The 6462-nt window shown below is 37.9% G+C and overlaps 1 non-coding gene across 1 annotated transcript; it reads left to right on the forward strand.

Moving 5' to 3' along the window:
* Positions 1–4567: 4567 nt before the first annotated feature.
* Positions 4568–4680, forward strand: LOC112841127. Its single transcript, XR_003212760.1, has one exon. It is a non-coding gene; the product is annotated as a U5 spliceosomal RNA (small nuclear RNA).
* The last annotated feature ends 1782 nt before the right edge of the window (positions 4681–6462 follow it).

A 6462-nucleotide genomic window follows, 5' to 3' on the forward strand; every position in this document is an offset into this window, starting at 1 on the left:
GGACCAGATGCTGGGATAGAATTTACACCAGCTGAAGATCTATTCAGAGTTACAAAAACCTCCTATGGTGAAACACAGCTCAAAGTGTTAAGCCACAAACTGTTATTTCATATCTGAAGCCATGCAGAAAAATAAAGATCTGCATGGGTTCAATGGAGAATTATAAATAAACCTTCACTTAAGATATTTCATGATCCATTTTTGATATCCTGACAAATCTGAGATGATTTTTAAGTTGCTAACAAATCCATAATGGTTTGAGGTTTTGTAACAAAAGTTTTGCCTTGTTTTTTTTTACAGATAATGGACTAAGATTAATTTTACTGATTCTTAGCCACTTCCCTCCACTTTGAATTTATTCTGCATGCAGTCACAGAATATACATATATATACACACACATACATACACATATATATATGAAAAGTACTGCTTATTCATACTGCACATCTAAGATCAGATGCATCCAAAGTATGAAAAGGTTTTCAAATTAAATGGCTTAGTCCATATTAATTCCATATTCTGCAGGTCTATTTTTGGCAATACTACTAGCCTCTGGTTTGCACATGTATTTATTTAATGACGTCTCTGTTCCTTAAATTGCCAATTGTATTGCTGATTTTCTTTTCATGGTAATAGCCCATTTCTTTGAGACTCTTTGTATTAGCTTGTTGTCGAGGTTGTTGTTTTCTGTGTTGGTAGTGGGGTACCTTCTGGTTTTTCCATGAGGTGTTTTCCATTTTTCATCATACTGGAGAGCAGGTAGTTATTATAGAGATTTTAAATTTTTACAATTAAGCCTCACTCCTGCAAAGACTTAGTCATGTTCCTTACTTTAAACATGTGATCTCTTCCACTGAGCCCAGAGGATTAGCATTAAGCACATGTGTAAATCTTAGCACTTTCAGAGACTAGATAACACTTGGTTTTTTATATTTCTGAATCTAAAGGAATTGATCTGCTGATAATTAGACTCTAAGCAGACAGTTTCAAAGTGCATTGCCAATTACAAGAGGATTCATCCTGCAGCAAAGTTCTGATTTGGGACTTACAAAGTCTGGGTCAAGACCTGGCTCTTTCACAGTCTCATGGAAAGCTTTGGATAAGTCACTGAAGTTCAGATACCTGAAGTCCTTCATCTTCCTAATTCCCGAGTTTGAAATGTCTCAGATTTAGGTGCCTTGATGGTCTTGCATATATAGACAAAAAAGTCTTGCAGCTGATTGAAATAAGGCAGGGTGCTACTCCCATAAACAATGAACATGTAAATGTCCCCATCTATCCATGGTGTTACTCCTGTACCCTTGCCTCAGTTCATTACCTGAGTCTTGGTCTTTTTTCTGATGCCACTGATTACAGTTTAGTCTGGTCACTAGGTACTGTAGTCATGAAAATTCATAACAAAAATATAGATGAATAATAGTGAAATAAATATTTAGCTAATCTTTAAACATGTGCTTATAAGTATGTAGAGGCTGTGCTCTACAGCTGCCTACATTCATATATATTCAGCAACACTGGGCTAATTATACCATTTGTATTCTACAGAATTATGGGAGTCTACGGCAAAGTTTCCTGTGTTCTCCTCACATATCTCTTCAGTCGAACATGAGTCAGACCTGCACTGTTTATTACAATATTATTAGCATAAGTTGTTTTAGTAAAGTAGTAAATAATTCATAAGGAGATCTGCAAAAGCAAATATGTTTACCATTTTCCCCACTTTCATTGGGTTTGAAGAGAATTGTTCACTTTCTTCAAATATTTGGTTTAAAAATTTGGTAAGAATACATTGTTTTCCACTCCAGATGACCTGTGCATTTTTTCTTTTCCCAGTAAAACATTCGAAAAACTGGTGCCGTGATGAAAGCAAGGAAAACATACAACCAAGGTTCTTAATCTGTTCTTAAAAGACAGCAGAGTACATGAGATAGAGTGGATCTCAGCTTGCAAGTACCAGAGGCCAGGTCTACAAGGTGTTTAAACAGCTAATTTCCACCAAAGATTAATCGTATGCCTGCACACTGTATTAAATAGAAACAGCACTGTGACACCTAGGCTGCAATCACACCAAGTGATGTAAGTAGGAGCAAATCCGCATTGCAGTGGGCACTATAGAAATTAAAGGGAGACACTGTTCACCAGAGCATTTACAGTTTTATCCTACTTCTTTTAGTTTAATCTCTGTTGGTACTTAGCATTCCAGGCAAGTACACAACTATGGAATAAACACTGTCATGACAATATAGGAGAGGTTTGGACCTTCTAATGGTATCATAGCCCTTTATAAAACAGGTTTCAAAAGGTTATAGTATTTCCAAAGATTAGGATGCCTCCAGACCAGTAAGTTTGACAGCCTAACATATGCCCAGACTGCCTGCAAGCCCCACACAGCACGTCATCCTTCTGCGAAGAAAGAGGCAAGCGGCACAAGCAAACCTTAAGCAAGTACAGTGTGAGCAGATGGTGTTAATTCCAAAGTCAACTCATGCACCTAAATTTGGTTTATCTCAGGAGAGACAAACACACAAGATGGTCGTGTGAGTTTGAACTGTCATTTCCTAGAGCTGGTTTGCCCAAACAGGGATGAACCTTTCAGCTGTTGTTCGAAATGTCAAGTTCAGCTACACCATCAGGTTTAAAGCCTGACATAACTGAATTCGGGTAGAAGCTAGAAGACAAATTTGTTCTGCCAATGAGACAACAAGTATCAGATTGACTTTTATTTACCAAATCCTCACAGACAACAGAAACACCAAGAACTTGGGGGGAGAAGGAAAAACAAATTGAGTATTTTAAAAGACTTATGTTCATATTGCCTCTGAGAGGAGAGCAAACTTCTAAAGGTTACTAAAGAAAAAATAGCTCATTGGAGAGCATTTCTTAATCAAAAAGAATATTTCTGTAATTTGAGCAGTTTAAAAGTAGCCAAGGAGGTCAGTAGTCAAGGGATAACTCATCTCTGCTGAGCCCACCTTAGTCTGGGTGTCCAAGCTCCCATGATGATGAACAGAGGAAAACAAGTGTCTCTAGAGGCAATTCACTTGAAACATGACTTTGGACCCACTGCTACTGGTAAAGTTTATTTCTCTTCCTATTGACTCTGAAAGGGAACTTAAGTACTGTCTTGTTTAAGAACTTAGCTTTTACATGGCTAAAACCAAGTTAAAGTACATATAGAAAATTTATATCCTAATTAATAAAACAGACTTTTAAAAATACAATTACCTTTCTGATATGTTCTTAGCTGAAGCCTTGTGGTGGTCTGAGCCAAACTTCATGGCATGAAATTTTTACAGCTTCTCTTCTGTTGTGAGTTTGTACAGCACCAAGCACACTGCTATCAGACAAATAAAAAGAATAATAAAACTCAATCATGCTTGTATATATAGAAGGCCAATCAATGTAAACACAGGGTCTCTCTAAACAGAAGAAAAGCGGAAGCCAGATGGCATGAAATCATTGATAGCTGTTTCATAAACTTTTCCTGCAATCAAATCTAATTGAAATAACACTAGACTGTAGGCTTGAGCAGGTGGGCAGCACACACAGCTGTTTCTGCTAGATGATTTCCAAAGAATACATACATAAAACATTTCACAGGGACTGACATACGTGAAAAAGGGTTGCCCCAGATGGAATGCTCTCTTTCAGGCCTTATTTCACCGACAGATTTCTGAAGCCTGCCTCTTTAAATATATGGGCAGAAGTGTTTTTCTGGTATTGTTGAACCAATTACAGTCATTTAGAATGCTGTTGGGAGCTATGGCCTGGTGAGGCGGTGTCTTCAATGTCAATTTGTATTTCAAGGCAGAGCAGAGCGGGACCTCCTAGTGTCCAGTTTATTGCTTTGCAGTTAGGTAGAGTAACAAAAAAACCTCTGACAGATATTTCTGTTTCATAGAAATTTGCCAAGGAAAGATTCGACCAGTTTCCTCAGTAGATTATTCCCATTTTCCCTTCAGTAATAGCTAGATCTTTCCTAACCTCTAAGACACTTTTTAATACAATTAAGCTAATGGCCACATATGGTTAAGGAGAGGAAACAGTTAATGTCTTTTTCTGTTTCAATATCTCATATATTGATGGATTTCTAATGTCGTCTCTCCTCCTTCTGTCCTTTTCTGTAGACAAATATCTCATGGTAGAATTCCTAAAGGCTCACATATGAGCCAGAAGAACTAGGTAGATCTTCCTACAGAGGTCCAGCACCCAATGTAGGCTTGACAGTTTGGACTGAATTTTACTTTGAATTTTTGTTTGGACTAGAAACTAAGACTCAAAACAAAATATGGAGAAAGAAAGGAAAATGGGAAAAAGCAATTTACGTGGATCAAATGAGAGCCTGAAATGAGTGAACTGTGTATGTCCACTACCTAGTGCCTTCTGTCTAGATGATGTCATAAGGTTTCTACTCTTTCTTATCTTTATATAAATGTAATGCAAAAGGATCAACATGGTATTTTCTATTATTATTTATATCAGAATCTGTGTTTTTAACAGTTCAATCTAAAGGATTAGAATCTGTCACAGCCTCAGAAAGGGCAATCCAGAAGCAATTGCATAAGTGAACTCTGGTTTCTCTTTAGATTCTATAAATCTCTTGCTTTTTACTAAAGATTTCCATGGGGAGGAACAATTTATTTATAATAGATTTCTAGTACTTAAAGAGGTCTCCAGGAAAAATAGGGAAGCGTTCTATCTGGAAATGTAATGATAGGATGATGGATAATGATTCCAAGATAAAGGTTAGTAGATTTAGATTAGATATTAGGAATAAATTCTTCACTTTGGGGGTGGTGAGACACTAGAACAATTTTCCCAGAGTAGTTGTGGATGCTCCATTCCTGGAAGCATTCAAGGACAGGTTGAATGGGACTTTGAACCACTAGTCTAGTGAAAGTTGTCCCTTCCCATGGCAAAGAGTTTGAAACTAGTTGACTTTAATGTCCCTTCCAACCCCAATCATTCTATAATTCTAACAATAGAATTACATGCAAAGTATACCATTTAATAATGAGTATAGTTGGACTGCAGGAGTCTTTTTGGATACTGCTCTGAAATACAAGTTCTGAGGTTGATGGCAGGCAGCCTTTCTTCCCTGTACCCCATATATTATAAATATAATATTTACTAACATTAGAGGAGGGGAGAGAAAACATCATTACACCACTACAAAAAATCCTAATTCTAAATAATAGGTGTAACTGTGGCTCCCCAGTCCAGAAAAGAAAAGGTAAAATGAAGGGCAACAAGAAATATCAGAGAAATGAAATGGGTTCTGTCCAAAGTGATATTAAACAGGATAGCAATTTTCAGCACAGAATAAAAAGGAGTTTGTGGTTTATAAAATGATGAATGGTAAGGAGAAATGATGGGAATGATGGTTATTGTATCTCATAAGAAAAGAACATGGAGACACCAAATGAAACTATCAGACTGCAGGCTGTACACAAAATGTACTTCTTCACATAATCCATAACTTCAAATGCCATTGCCACAGGATGCTTTGGAAGCCAAAATTATAAATAGGTTCAAAAACATCTAGAGAAACTCATGGAATAAATATCTGCTGTGGGCTGACTAGCACAATGATATGGGTCAGAAAGTCCTGACCTGCAGAGGCATCCCAGGGGGGTGCCACCCTCTGAGCACCCTCCTTGGGGTCATTTGGCTGCCCCTGTCAGAGGGAGTGGGCATGGCGCAACACAGCCCTTTGCTCCTTCTCATGCAGATGCAGATACAGCCCTTGGTTTCTTCAGAAATCAGGTGCAGTTCTCAAGGGAAAACCCACACTCAGAGAAAAAGCAGGAAGAAATCATCAGTAGCCCCAAGTAGTGGGAGCAACCATTTGCAAAAGACAGAGAGAATCAAGCCCTGGGGTGATATGACTCTGCAAGAAATAAATGAGTGTGAAGCAAATGCTTTCAAAGGAACCCATCTCAGCTCTGTGGCAGAGAAAACAGGAACACACAAAAAGAATCAGTAACAAAAGATCCAAAAGAGGCAGTTGATTCCCTGCAGGGGAGGAAACAAAGTGTTTACAGAGATGCAGAACAGTAAATCATCAAAGTGTTCTTCTGAAAATGTTTCAAATGTAATGTTCATTCTTACATTTATACGTCACGCACAATAGAGAGAAAAAAGATACAGCCCTTGCCTTTAAGGGCATTTGGACTCAAGCAGGTGTAGCATATCAAATAAGAACAATAGCAAAACAACAAAGAGGGAAAGAGGAAGGACTGCAGGAGGAGTGGGAGCACAGGGATCATATGTAAGTTTATATAATTGTTTTGGATTACTGGGAAAAATCAACAGCTTGTTTATTGGCTTGTTCTCTTTTGTTTTACTTGCCTTAAACTGAAGTAGTTATTTCAGGCTGCTGAAGGGGTCTATTTTGACTGCAGTCTCATGAAGGTTGATTATGGGAAGGGGTTTGTGGGAGGCAAAGGAGTGAAGACAAA

This window comes from Manacus vitellinus, unplaced genomic scaffold (assembly GCF_001715985.3).
Source record: "Manacus vitellinus isolate BGI_N305 unplaced genomic scaffold, ASM171598v3 scaffold_0_pilon, whole genome shotgun sequence".
NCBI lineage: Eukaryota > Metazoa > Chordata > Aves > Passeriformes > Pipridae > Manacus > Manacus vitellinus.